Raw genomic sequence first — 14,219 nt, forward strand, 5'->3', positions numbered from 1 at the left:
AAAAGCGCAGCAGGTCAGGCAGCATCCAACGAGCAGGAGAATCGATGTTTTGGGCATGAGCCCTTCTTCAGGAATGAGGAAAGTGTGCCAAGCAGGCTAAGATAAAAGGTAGGGAGGAGGGATTTGGGGGAGAAGCGTTGGAAATGTGATAGGTGGAAGAAGGTTAAGGTGAGGGTGATAGGCCGGAGTGGGGGTGGGGCGGAGAGATCAGGAAGAAGATTGCAGGTTAGGAAGGTGGTGCTGAGTTCGAGGGTTGGGACTGAGACAAGTTGGGGGGAGGGGAAATGAGGAAACTGGAGAAATCTGAGTTCATCCCTTGTGGTTGGAGGGTTCCTAGGCAGAAGATGAGGCGTTCTTCTTCCAGCTGTCGTGTTGCTATGGTCTGGCGATGGAGGAGTCCAAGGACCTGCATGTCCTTGGTGGAGTGGGAGGGGGAGTTGAAGTGTTGAGCCACGGGGTGGTTGGGTTGGTTGGTCAGGGTGTCCCAGAGGTGTTCTCTGAAACGTTCCGCAAGTAGGCGGCCTGTCTCCCCAATATAGAGGAGGCCACATCGGGTGCAGCGGATGCAGTAAATGAAGTGTGTGGAGGTGCAGGTGAATTTGTGGTGGATATGGAAGGATCCCTTGGGGCCTTGGAGGGAAGTAAGGGGGGAGGTGTGAGCGCAAGTTTTGCATTTCTTGCGGTTGCAGGGGAAGGTGCCATGAGTGGAGGTTGTGTTGGTGGGGGGGTGTGGACCTGACGAGGGAGTGGTCTTTTCGGAACGCTGATGGGGATGGGAGGGAAATATATCCTTGGTGGTGGGGTCCGTTTGGAGGTGGTGGAAATGACGACGGATGATACGATGTATATGGAGATTGGTGGGGTGGTAGGTGAGGATCAGTGGGGTTCTGTCCTGGTGGCGGTTGGAGGGGCGGGGCTCAAGGGCGGAGGAGCGGGAAGTGGAAGAGATGCGGTGGAGAGCATCGTCGATCACGTCTGGGGGGAAATTGCGGTCTTTGAAGAAGGAGGCCATCTGGGTTGTACGGTATTGGAACTGGTCCTCCTGGGAGCAGATGCGGCAGAGACGAAGGAATTAGGAATATGGGATGGCATTTTTACAGGGGGCAGGGTGGGAGGAGATGTAGTTTAGGTAGCTGTGGGAGTCGGTCGATTTATAGTAAATGTCCGTGTTGATTCGGACGCCCGAGATAGAAACGGAGAGGTCCAGGAAGGGGAGGGAGGAGTCTGAGATGGTCCAGGTAAATTTGAGGTCGGGGTGGAAGTTGTTGGTAAAGTGGATGAACTGTTCAACCTCCTTGTGGGAGCACGAGGCAGCGCCGATACAGTCATCGATGTAGCGGAGGAAAGGGTGGAGGGTGGTGCCAGTGTAGCTGCAGAAGATGGACTGTTCCACATATCCCATGAAGAGGCAGGCATAGCTGGGGCCCATGTGCGTGCCCATGGCTACTCCTTTGGTTTGGAGGAAGTGGGAGGGTTGGAAAGAGAAGTTGTTCAGAGTGAGGACCAGTTCAGTCAGTCGAAGGAGGGTGTCAGTGGAAGGGTACTGGTTGGTACGGCGGGAAAGGAAGAAGCGGAGGGCTTTGAGTCCTTCGTGATGGGGGATGGAGGTGTACAGGGACTGGATGTCCATGGTGAAGATAAGGTGTTGGGGACCTGGGAAGCGAAAATCATGGAGGAGGTGGAGGGCGTGGGTGGTGTCCCGAACGTAGGTGGGGAGTTCTTGGACTAAGGGGGACAGGACCATGTCGAGGTATGCAGAGATGAGTTCGGTGGGGCAGGAGCACGCTGAGACAATGGGTCGGCCGGTGCAGTCAGGTTTGTGGATTTTGGGCAGGAGGTAGAAACGGGCGGTGCGGGGTTGTGGGACTATGAGGTTGGAGGCGGTAGATGGGAGATCCCTTGAGGTGATGAGGTTATGGATGGTCTGGGAGATGATGGTTTGGTGGTGGGAGGTGGGGTCATGGTCAAGGGGGCAGTAAGAGGAGGTGTCCGCGAGCTGGCATTTAGCCTCAGCGGTGTAAAGGTCAACAGTGCCCCGCTGGATCCTTCCATATCCGCCACAGATTCACTTGCACCTCCACACACATCATCTATTGCATCCGCTGCACCCGATGTGGCCTCCTCTATATTGGGGAGACAGGCCGCCTACTTGCGGAACGTTTCAGAGAACACCTCTGGGACACCCTGACCAACCAACCCAACCACCCCGTGGCTCAACACTTCAACTCCCCCTCCCACTCCACCAAGGACATGCAGGTCCTTGGACTCCTCCATCGCCAGACCATAGCAACACGACAGCTGGAGGAAGTGCGCCTCATCTTCTGCCTAGGAACCCTCCAACCACAAGGGATGAACTCAGATTTCTCCAGTTTCCTCATTTCCCCTCCCCCCAACTTGTCTCAGTCCCAACCCTCGAACTCAGCACCACCTTCCTAACCTGCAATCTTCTTCCTGACCTCTCCACCCCCACCCCCACTCTGGCCTATCACCTTCACCTTTACCTCCTTCCACCTATCGCATTTCCAACCCAGGTCCCTCCCCCAGGTCCCTCCTCCCTACCTTTTATCTTAGCCTGCTTGGCACACTTTCCTCATTCCTGAAGAAGGGCTCATGCCCGAAACATCGATTCTCCTGCTCGTTGGATGCTGCCTGACCTGCTGCGCTTTTCCAGCAACGCATTTTCAGCTCTGATCTCCAGCATCTGCAGTCCTCACTTTCTCCTAGAAGATTTTATCCTGAGGTAGGACTGGAGTGACAGATACACCAAGTTTGGCAGAGCTAACTCAAACACAAGTTTCTGGAAAAGCTCAGCAGGTCTGGCAGCATCTGTGAAGAGAAACCAGGGTTAACATTTTAGATCCGGTCACCCTTCCTCAGAACCAGACCTGAAAAGTTAACTCTGATTCCTCTTCACAGATGCCGCCAGACCTGATACTTTTTGTTTGCAGTTTCTGTTTTTGTTTCTGATTTACAACATTGCAGTTCTTTTAGTGTTTATTTGGTAGAGCTAATGATTTTCCATCTATGCGCAATTTGTTTTTTATTGATTGAGTGAGGAGAATTTTTTCCATTGGCAAAAGTGTTGGTAACACCAACGTAGACATAAGACAAATAATATATGAGGCAAAAGCAAGATGACAGTTATTTACATGTAATGAGTAGTTATAATCTGGAATAAACAGCCCAAAGGAATGGTGGAAGCAGATTCACTGGTAACTTTCAAAGGAGAAGTTCGCAGAATCATAGAATTCCTACAGTATGGAAACAGGCCAGTCGGCCTAACCGGCCCTCTGAAGAGCATCCCACCCAGAGCTGTCTCCCTACCCTTTCTCTGTAACCATACATTTCCCATGACTAACACACTTAACCTATACATCCCTAAACGCTATGAGCAATTTGGCATGGCCAATCCACCTAACCTGCACATCTTTGGAGGTATATTTGATACAGGAAGACTTTTGAGTCTAGGGTGAAAGAATTGGGGAGTGGAATTAATTGTTTAGCTCGAACACAGATCTAATAGATCGAGTATCTTCCTGTTTTTATGATTGGTTCTATGATGAGTGAATGAGTTATGTTTTTCAAACATTTCAGTTGCTTTCATGATCATTTCCCAATGACAGCTCAGAAATGACCATATTTACTTGTTCAGGAGATGGGGGTGTCATTTGATAGGCCAACTTCTATTGCCTATATTTAATTGCCCAGAATGTTGGTCAGGCCAGATAGAGATGGCAGATTTCTTTTCCTAAAGGGGCACAGTGAGCCAGTTCGATTTTTTACAATCATCAACAGTAGTTGTACAGTCAGCATTAGGCTGCAGTAAATTCCTCAAGGTTTTTATTGAATCCAGATTTCACTATCTGTTTGGCTTGAATAGATAGCATTTGTGAATTACTAGCTCAGTGACATTACCACTATGCCATTACTTCCACTAGTGACACTACTAGTCGTGGGGAGATGATCATCCATGAGTGGGTGACTCCCCCATCAATCATATTGTGAGACTACACAACTGCAAATGGTTGGGATTAATTGTAGACACTCAGTGTGTATAATGTTATTGTCCTCTGCTTCCTGCATTTTGCTGGAGAAATTACCTGGCTTTTATCAGGAGTAGTTACTGCAGTTTTGGTCATGAGTTCTTTCTCATTTAAGGAAGTTCTTTTTAAAGTGTCTTTGCTGTAAATTAGATAGCTTTTCTGTAAATCCTGACATAAGTGCAGCCAACTCAGCAACTTAGCACTCTTTGTCTACTTGAGATACTCCCTAGAACCTCTTCCCTAAGCCATTCTGTTTATCTAAATCTTCTCCATCTTCAAAAACCTCTTTGACTAGATTTTTGCTCTCCTCCTAACTTTTCTACAATGACCACCATATTCTCCTCATAAAATAAAGGGTCTTGAAATTTTTTTCTGTGTGTAAAGTGCTATATAAATGCACATGGTTGTCGGATACAAAGATCATAGAGCTTTGCTGATACTCATGGATACTGCATAAAGTCATTGTCCACAGGGAATAGGGGAATTAATTGGGAAAAGCAATGAAGACTAGGAATTGACGTCAATGTGTGACACTTGCACCTCTTGAAATGCTGGTTGCAGCTCCATCTGTTCACTCCATTTATAGTTACACCTGTTATCTACAACCACCTAATTGGACAATTCTAACAATGAAAAATGCTGATTTGTGTGAGGAATGGCAACTTTTAAGAGAATCTTCATAAGCTGTCCTGTTCCTGCCTATAATTGACTGTAAAGAACAGATGGCACAGTTAAAGAGGCTTCTCTCATGGCGTTTCATAGGGCTGAGGCTCTGTATTGTTGCTGTTCATGCTGTTGTCCCTCATGCAATTCTGACATAGATAAGTAGCTGCCCTTAATTGCAGCGATTGGAAATAATTGGATTTTTGACATTGGATCATTCTTATTCCTCCTGCAATATCCCATCTCGGCTTTATTTTAGATCTCTTATTTTATGCTGTCTTTTTTGATGGAGGCTTTAGATTCCTACATTGTGCTGGTCACAGCTAATGATAGCTTTCCTTGTGGCTTCTTGTTTGTATAGAATGAGCATCATAATTACACACGGGTATTGACTCAAATGCTAAATTTAGACTTTGCATTTAATTTAGTTGGTTTTGTAAAGCTGAAGAGCAGTAATCTTGTGCTATTTTTGTATTGTGTCATTTGCTGGCAATTTATTCTCCTGTTTAACATAGAGTGTGAAGGAGATGGATTATCATCAGAAGTGAAACAGCAATTAACTTAAAGTGCTTCAGTGGATTGTTGCTACAGTGAATGTTAATGCCATTCCTTCTTACTGTTATTCACACCAAACTAGTAATTATGTATTAAAAAAATTCAAAGAAGAATTGGAGAATTTGCAAAATTAAAATATTTTTGAAGTCCTTTAAAACTAAAGGACTGACAGTAAAATTAAAGCTTAGTCCAATCTGGACAGTTTACATGGCCAGTGCTTTTTTTAAATTCACTCATGGGATGCAGGAATTGCTAGCTGGGTCAGCATTTACTGCCCGTCCCTAGTTGCCTTTGAGGTGATGGTGGTGAGCTGCCTTCTTGAACTGCTGCAGTCCATGTGCTGTACTTGGCAATGCTGTTAGGGATGGAATGCTATAAGTTTGTTCCAGTGACACTGAATGATTAGCGATATATTTCCAAGTCAGGATGGTGAGTGGTTTGGAGAGGAACTTGTAAGTGGTGGTGCTCCCATGTGCCTGCAGTCCTTGTCCTTCTCGATAGTAGTGGTTGTTGGTTTGAAGGGTGCTGTCTGAGGAGCCTTGGTGAATTTCTGCAGTGCATCTTGTGGATGGCACACACTGCCAGGATTCCCTCATGTTTTCTTGTAGCTACGCAGGCCCTTGAAGACCATTAGATTAGATTCCCTACAGTGTGGAGACAGGACATTTGGCCCAACAAGTCCACATCGACTGTCTGAAGAGTAACCCACCTCCTTATATGTAACCCTGACTAATGCACCTAACACTGTGGGCAATTTAGCATGGCCAAATCACCCGACCTGTACCTCTTTGGATTGTGGGAGGAAACCGGAGCACTCAGAGGAAACCCACACAGACACAGGGAGAATATGCAAACTCCACACAGACAGTCACCCGAAGCGACCATTGAACCCGGTCCCTGGTGCTGTGAGGCAGCAGTGCTAACCACTGAGCCACCGTGCCACCCCGGTGAGGCAGTGACTTCCGAATTGGAAGTCAGTGCTGTGATCGGTGTGCTAACACCAATTGGTGTACACAGAACCCTGTACGGCCACACAGTTAACAGGGTACATTGTGACTGCTGATACTGAGCGTCTCTGAAGGAGTGACTGAATTTTTGTTGATGTGATGCCAATCAAGTGGCTCGATTTGTCCTGGATGGGATCAAAATCAAATTTCTCAAGTGTTTTTGGGGCTGCAATCATCAGGCAATTGGGGAGTATTCTATCACACTCTTGACTTGTACCTTCTAGATGATGGCAGGCTTTGGGAAATCAGGAGGTGAGTTACTTGTTGCAGTATTTCTAGCCTCTGACCTACTCTTGTAGACACCATATTTAGATGGCGAGTCAGTGGTAATCCCCATGCCCATTGAATGTCCCGAGTTGATGGTTAGATTGTCCCTTACTGGAGAAGATAATTGCCTGGTATTTTGCAGGATGCGAATGTTACAAGCCACTTTTCAGCCCAAGCCTGGACATGGTACAGATCTTGCTCCCTTTGGTCATAGACTGCTTCAGTATCTGAAGAGTTGTGAATGGTGCAGAATATTGTACAATCATCGGTCAGCATTCCATACTTCTGACCTTATGATGAGGAGAAGGTCATTGATGAAGCAGCTGAAGATGGTTGAATCTAGGACACTACCCTGAGGAACTCCTGCAGAGTTGCTCTGGAGCTGAGATGACTGTCCTCCAAACACTACAATTCCAATGTACTCGGTATAACGCGAACCATATTTTCCCATTGATTCCGGTTTTGCTAGCACTCCTTGATGCCACACTCAGTTAAAAATGCTGTTGATGTTAAAGGCTGTCACTCTCACTTCAACTCTGGAATTCAGCTCTTTGTCCACATTTGAGCCATAGTTATAATGAAGTCAGGAGATGAGTGGCCCTAGTAGATCCCAAACTGGGCGTTGCTGAGCAGGTTATTGCTGAGCAAGTTCTGCTTGGTAACATTGTTAATGACACCTTGCATCACTTTAGTGATGGTTGAGAGTAGTAGTGAGGTGGGAATTGGCCGGGGTGGATTTGTCCTGCTTTTTGTGTACAGGATATATTGGACTGACAAATGTAGGCCATTTAGCCTATGAGACCTACTCTTCTATTCAAATGATCATGGCTGATCTAACTGAAATCTTAAAGCCATATTCCTGCTTCTCCCGCTAACCTTTCACCCCCTTGTTCAATATTGGCTGAGATTAGGATGAAAATCCCACCTTCTTAATCTCTCCCCTTGCCTTAGACATGGTGGCACTCAGGTTAAACCTCCTACAGTTGTCTCTCTCTTATGAGAGAGCAAACCTATGGTCTATTAAGAATACGATGACTTGACTTACCAACAAGAATCTATCTACCTCTGCCTTGACAATATTCAAGGAGACTGCCTCCACCACCTTTTAATGAAGAGAGTTTACTGAAGAGAGTTCCAAAGACTCATGACAAACGCTTTCACTTTGACATTTTGTCAGTCATGAAAGGAGCTCTTTCAAAATTATGTTTTCCCATTTGTTTTAAATAATTGATCAGCACTATGTGTACTGTGTGAAAAATATGTCAGTAGCTGATTAAGTTTAGCTCTGCCATATTCAAGCACATTACATGGAAGTAAGGTGCCTTTAATGTAATGCTGCATTAATATGAGGCACTGGTGAGCTTAAGATGGCCATTATGCAGACCAGACTAATGTTGACAGCATGAGGTTCAATACCTATTGCAATTGAGAAAGGCTTGTGGCACACCTTGCCTTTAATCTAAAAAATGACATGACACTTAGCCTTGTTAGGTGAATAATTGAATAAACACCAAGGACTTGTCTTACAGTAGAGAACTGAACAAAAAAGATGAATGCTGTAATTACGGCCTATAAAGCAGGGTCTTATTAATGATGACCTGAAACATTCACTCTGTTTCTGCCTCTACAGATGCTGCCTGCCTTGTTGAGTCTCCAGTATTTTAGTGCAGATTTCCAGCATCTGCAGTATTTTACTGCAGTGTTAGTGATTGACCGGTATCAGACGTGGCAACATTGAAACTGGACTGGAAACACTGGACTCAAGCTTAAGGTCAAATCTTGAAACATTTTAAGTCTAACCTGGCTTTAAACTGTGTCAGGATTTGCTAATTTAATCATAGTCACTGGCAAGAACTACACCAGAGAAAGACATTGAATAAAATATGAAGGACTGCATGTACAAATTTTCTATTTATTTTCATAAACCTTCAGTCTTTTTTATTTTAAGCTAATACGATAGCAGGGGCACTGCCACCCATGAGTTGGAACACAAGAAGGTAGACCATAAATTAGGGCCGTTGACAGCTTACCTGCCCATGCCCTGCCCCATTATAATTTTCTGGGCAGGAGGGGAGATGTTGGGTGGACCAACTACTCTGGACCAATTGATCCTTAAGTGGGCTGTTAGTGCCCAGTTAAAGGCCTCATCCCATCACTGCTCCAGTTTATTGGGTGGTGGGAGAAGTCTGTGCCCAGCATGCAGCCTTGTTGGTCATTGAAAGCTGGGTTGCCTCCATCCCAGTCCCCTGTGCCAATGGTAGCACTCCCATCCCCTTCCTATATCTACTGTCCCACGGAGCCCTGTGCAGCATGCCCTCTGACCTGCCTTTGCTGAAGCCAACCAACCTGACCTCAGTGAAATCTTGGATGTTCCTGGGTTTCTAGACATCCAGCATTTCCTCTTTCACCCAGCACCCCTGCTTTACTGGCAGGGCTACCAGGGCTAGTCTCTGACTGCTTAGCAGCTCTGTGAGTTGTAATGTCCTCCTGAATTTGGATAGATGTCCTGCCTCATACTAATTAAAGGTACATCACTTGATAAATGAAAGTAGAATATGGTGACCAAGTGGAATTAGTTTCAAATCCCAAAATGTACGCTGCAATGTGGGATACCTGCCCTCAGCCAGCATCCTAGTCTATTAATTCCGAATATTGTATCAATTTCTAAGCCTTTGAATCTTTTGGTTTTCAGCGGAAAATGATCCCAAATTTTAAAAAGTGAACACAAAAGTTATCATCTCCAAACAAAACTTTCATCTTATCAAGGCAAAGTGTTGTAGGTAAAATAACACCAAAATAACAAATTTAAGTGGACCAGAAGCCATTTATTAGAACAAAAGCATTTGGGAGACTGAGCAGAGCTTTGTTCAGGCTCTTGCAAGCTAACGCGGTCAGCAAAACAAGTTTGACCAAGTTTCCCAACATACACTGTAACACTAGCATTGATTGCTAGTTCCCATAATACCCGGCTTCACAAAGAATTAACTAAATGGAACCGTTATCTTATTTACATTAAAACTGGAACTTGTGGGATGCACAGATCATCTCCTCTTATGATGGATTCCAGCAATGTTCCTGAACACCAGTCAATCATTGTTTCAGAATTATGTTTCCAGCCTTTCATATCCCTATTGCTCTTCATGGTTCCAAATTTTGAATTGCATTGTCCTGTAGATTTTCCATGCTGTGGCTGCCACAACTCAGGTCAATGAGATAAAAGCAAAATGTCACAGCTGCTGAAACAAAATATAAAATAGTGAAGTCATTCAGTAGGTGGCGCATCTGAAGAGAGAGAGACAGAGTGGTACAGAGCTAACATTTCAATGATCTTTCATCAAGCCAACAAGAGCCTCTTTAACATATTAGCGATGTCATCCCGTGTAGCTTGAGTAGATTCAAACAGAAATTGCAGAGTTCTGACTCACTCAGATTTATACAGCATCTTCTGACTGAATGCCTTACTGTGCACTGTTAAATTATCCAACAGATTGAAAAAAAGTTTAATTAATGACTAATATTCTACAATAATTGTGGCTGATTGTATGAATAAGCTGTTTGTGGTTCTGACAGAGATGTTCTCATTATTTTGTAAAGATTCAGAATGATAGTGTATGATCATTCTGACAGACATGTGGTTTGTTTGTATTATGAGGTTATGAGATAAATGATCTGTACCATACTTTGCAAAGTGAAGTCAATGACTATTCCAAGCCTGAAAACCAGTTGAATTATCTCACTTTGGTTTAACAGGTCGTATAGTTATCACTGGTGTAGTATAATTAAATCATATTAAATTAAGTTCTTCTGTGTAAACCAACTCAAAAACTATAGGATAGATGAAGTTTTTACTTTCTTAAATGTTATTTTCCGACATTGTTGCAGCTGGTGATTTGACTGATAAAACATTGGCTTCATACTCACGCTCTTGTGTCTGGGTTAGAGAGTTTAGATTGTAATCCCTGATCCAAAGCTTCAACATATTTTAATCTCTAGTGAGAAGCTGTGATATTGTCAGGAGTATTACTTCCTATTGAGTAAATTCAAAATTGAAAGCCAGTGATAGCTTCCTCATTTGTTGAATTTATGATGATTAGTCTGCCACTTACTCTGTAGAAGGGACTGTCTTCAGTAATATGCCACATTGATTGTGTCTGTCGATGAGTGCATAAGGGAATTCTGGAATGTGCCTTAGCAAAGAAGACCAAGAGAGACACAGAGGGAGAGGGAGAGATATGTTGGAACACGTTGGGGTTCACCCTGAGCAGCTCTGTGATGTAGGAGTCTGTGTTCCCAGAGGTACACACCAAGACAAACCTTGGAGGATCACAACTCGATGAAAAAAGAATTCTTTGGCATGCCCAAAATACACTGGCCTTGTAGTGCAAGGAGTTGTATGCTGGTACACTTCAAGGTCCAGAACTATTAACTGAGGGACACACTAGATGTTGGGGCAGATGATCAAAGGGCAGAACAGTGCCGCAATATGTTGAGGTATCAGGAACTGGAGAACCCCTTGGGCTCTATACTTTACAAACAGTGTATGTTGTGAATCAAGAGAGCTGCAAGTGTATTAAGCAACCTAGGAGTGAAACACACATACACACAAAGAACTGCAGATGCTGGAAATCCAGAAACAAAACAGAAATTGCTGGAGAAACTCAGGTCTGGCAGCATCTGTGGAGAGAAAGCAGAGTTAACATTTCAGGTGCAATGAAGAAAGGCTAACTCTGCTTTCTCTCCACAGATACTGCTAGGCATGCTGAGTTTCTCCAGCAATTTCTGTTTTTGTTTCAGAATGCAACACTGTGTGTAGTGTTTTATGTTTATTGCACTTGCTGTAATTTCCGATTTGAATGTTTTTACTGTCGGTTGATGTGGAATACATCTTGTAAATGTTAAAAAAAAAAGGATAATTCCATTTGTATTAAGTGGAATATGCTGTATAGGAACAAGTTGGATTGTATTGCAAATACTGTAGTATTCAAGTTCAAACGTTTTACAACTTTCAAACTCCTGCAGAGATATCCTGGAACTGTGATGACTGACTTCTGACAACTCCCTCTGTGCTGTGTATGACTCCAATCAGCAGACAATTTCCTCCAACTCCCTTTGACTCCGGTTTTGCTTGATGCCATGATTTATTGACTGCTGAAAGTGTACAAACTTTCAGGTAACTCAATCCCATTCTCACACTGGTGTAGGTGATGGCCTTGTGGTATTATCACTGGATTGATGACTCAGAGACCTGGGAACTCTGAGGTTCCAATCCCATCATGCTGATGGTGGAATTTGAATTCAATAAAATAAATTGGATTTCAGAGTCTAATGATGACCACGAAACCATTGTTGGAAAACCCATTTTGTTCACTAATATCCTTTCGGGAAGGAAACTGCCATTCTTACCTGGCCTGGCCTACATGTAACTCCAAACTCACGGTAATGTTGTTGACTCTTAACTACCATCTGGGCAATTAGGGATGGGCAATAAGTGCTGGCCTGTCCAGCAATACCCTCATCCCATCAATGAATTTAAAACGATTAAAGTGGCGCAGAACAAATTAAATCAGGTTTGATAGGGTATTGTGCATTTTACAAAAGACTTACTCAGCCGAAAATTCATTAATCATTTGATAACAATTAAAGATTAGATGGTGAAGTGTGCTTTGCACATTTGAAAAGCTTCTTAATCAGTTTCATCTAAGTAAAGGAATGGGTAGCAGCCAGAGATATAATTCATTGTTCCATGCTAGCTTCAATTGTGACCAAATTTATTGCAGGGTCACTGTGCTCAACGATCTTTTGCAGAGTATTAAAAAAATCCATTTCAAACTGTGCAGCATGAAAATATCTATCTGTATCTGATCTGAAATTAAATAGTGACTTTTATTTAAGGATTGATAAACACAGTTTTGCAGACTATGCATCTCGGTAGAGCTATTTTATAGCAACCTTGGAAAAATGCGGAGAATTTTAAATGCTTTAAAAGACAGCAATATCCAGCTGATCTCCTACTGGGATTTTGATACTTTGGTTTATACAAGTTTATTTTGGATATATTACCAATAATTCTAATGCCTGCGCTAAGTTGTGTTACTTAGAAAAATGCAGCTACACTTGTGACATTAGAAATTAAAAGGTATAGTTATAGACTATGTTAGGTTCAGACAGTGGTTATAAATTTCTCAGATTGAAAAAAATGTACTTATCATAATGGAATTAATGCTGTTGGTATCAGGTATCTGCTATTCTCTTTACATTGTTCTTTAGTTCTGTTTCATCCAGCAAAGCATTTTGATTTTAAACATTTTTTGAACTGATTCATAAAACTTGGCATGAAAAAAATGCTCCAGGAGTACTTTAAAATCAATTCCAATGGGTTCTACTTTTTGCATTAATACCACGGATTGTGGTCTGCACATCTTCACTAGAAGAGAGCCAGAAAGCATTCTAACATAATTTAATAAATATCTATGGAGGGTTCGCACTAATTGCAAAATAGACAGTTGCAGACCTTCATCAGAACCTTTCTTCCTCAGGTTCCAGCTCCATGTAATCAATGATTGACAATTAGCATAAGACCCTTATGGTAACGTTTTATATTCAGAACTTTGAAATGTTTGTAGGAGTCTGTTGCTATTCCTAGTACCATTGTTGCAAATGGTTTGACAGTAGTATATGGTTAAATGTCTTCCTGAGTTCAACTTGTTCCAACCTAAATATCAATTTGTAGCAAAAATGAGAATAATCTACATTGTTGGACTCCAACAGCATTCCTTGCTGCATCAACATGTCATTCCTGTCCTCCAGAGATTGTGGGATTGAGTTTTAAGTGAGCAACTTAATGTTCTAAAAACAAGCAAACAGAATTGAGGCACACCTTTAGAGCTAATCAATATCTAAAAACCTCAACAGGTCCCAACAATCACCTATGGAAGTGATTTTCAAGGAACTAATATTGTAAACTAGAATCTGGTTGGAATTGCTGAGTTGCTACAGCCTCTCCAAAGTCCTGTACCAGTTCCTCACAAGGTTCAAAGTCTGTTTTGACTAAGTCATCTCTAAAATTCAGTATTTTTCAGGCCCTGTTATTCCTCTCTTTCAGCCTTGTTCCTTTATTGTAGTCAGATTAGAAATACTTAGGGTAAGTACACTCATCATGGAGACAAAAAAAACAGCCAATGAGTCTGCTGACAAAAGAAATAATACCAGCCTTTTAATAGCCAACCCAGAAAAGTTGATGTTAATTTGTTTTGCAGGTAGATGTCAGACACCTTCCCATTTAATTCAATCCAAAGCACCATCTGTTGTGCAACTAAATCATGACTTATGGCTTTAAATTCTGGATTTAACCCTGGAAAGGCAAATCATGGCAGGACTTTCCACTTAATGGTAAGGTCCTAGGGAGTGTTGCTGAACAAAGAGACCTTGGAGTGCAGGTTCATAGTTCCTTGAAGGTGGAGTTGCAGGTAGATAGGATAGTGAAGAAGGCGTTTGATATGCTTTCCTTTATTGGTCAGAGCATTAAGTACAGGAGTTGGGAGGTAATGTTGCAGCTGTACAGGATATCAGGCCACTTTTGGAATATTGTGTATAGTTCTGATCTTCCTCCTATTAGAATGATGTTGTGAAATTTGAAAGGGATCAGAAAAGATTTATTAGGATGTTGCCAGGGTTGGAGGGTTTG

General features: G+C 43.0%; 1 protein-coding gene across 5 annotated transcripts in view; it reads left to right on the forward strand.

Annotated features, from left to right (window-relative positions):
- Positions 1-14,219, forward strand: part of gpr176 (G protein-coupled receptor 176) — a 115,141-nt gene that overhangs the window by 66,241 nt on the left and 34,681 nt on the right. Inside the window, exon 1 of one of the 5 annotated variants that reach the window (XM_087990003.1) lies at positions 11,315-11,705. The exons of 3 other annotated variants lie outside the window; for them this stretch is intronic. The gene's annotated coding sequence lies outside the window, so the exon portion shown is untranslated. Of the gene's footprint in view, positions 1-11,314; positions 11,706-13,175; positions 13,925-14,219 lie in introns of those variants that run through there. One more of the 5 variants, XM_043697959.2, reaches the window with a different exon arrangement.

This window comes from Chiloscyllium plagiosum, unplaced genomic scaffold (genome assembly GCF_037043375.1).
Source record: "Chiloscyllium plagiosum isolate Xiang-an unplaced genomic scaffold, Cpla_swu_hap1 HiC_scaffold_8, whole genome shotgun sequence".
Lineage (NCBI taxonomy): Eukaryota > Metazoa > Chordata > Chondrichthyes > Orectolobiformes > Hemiscylliidae > Chiloscyllium > Chiloscyllium plagiosum.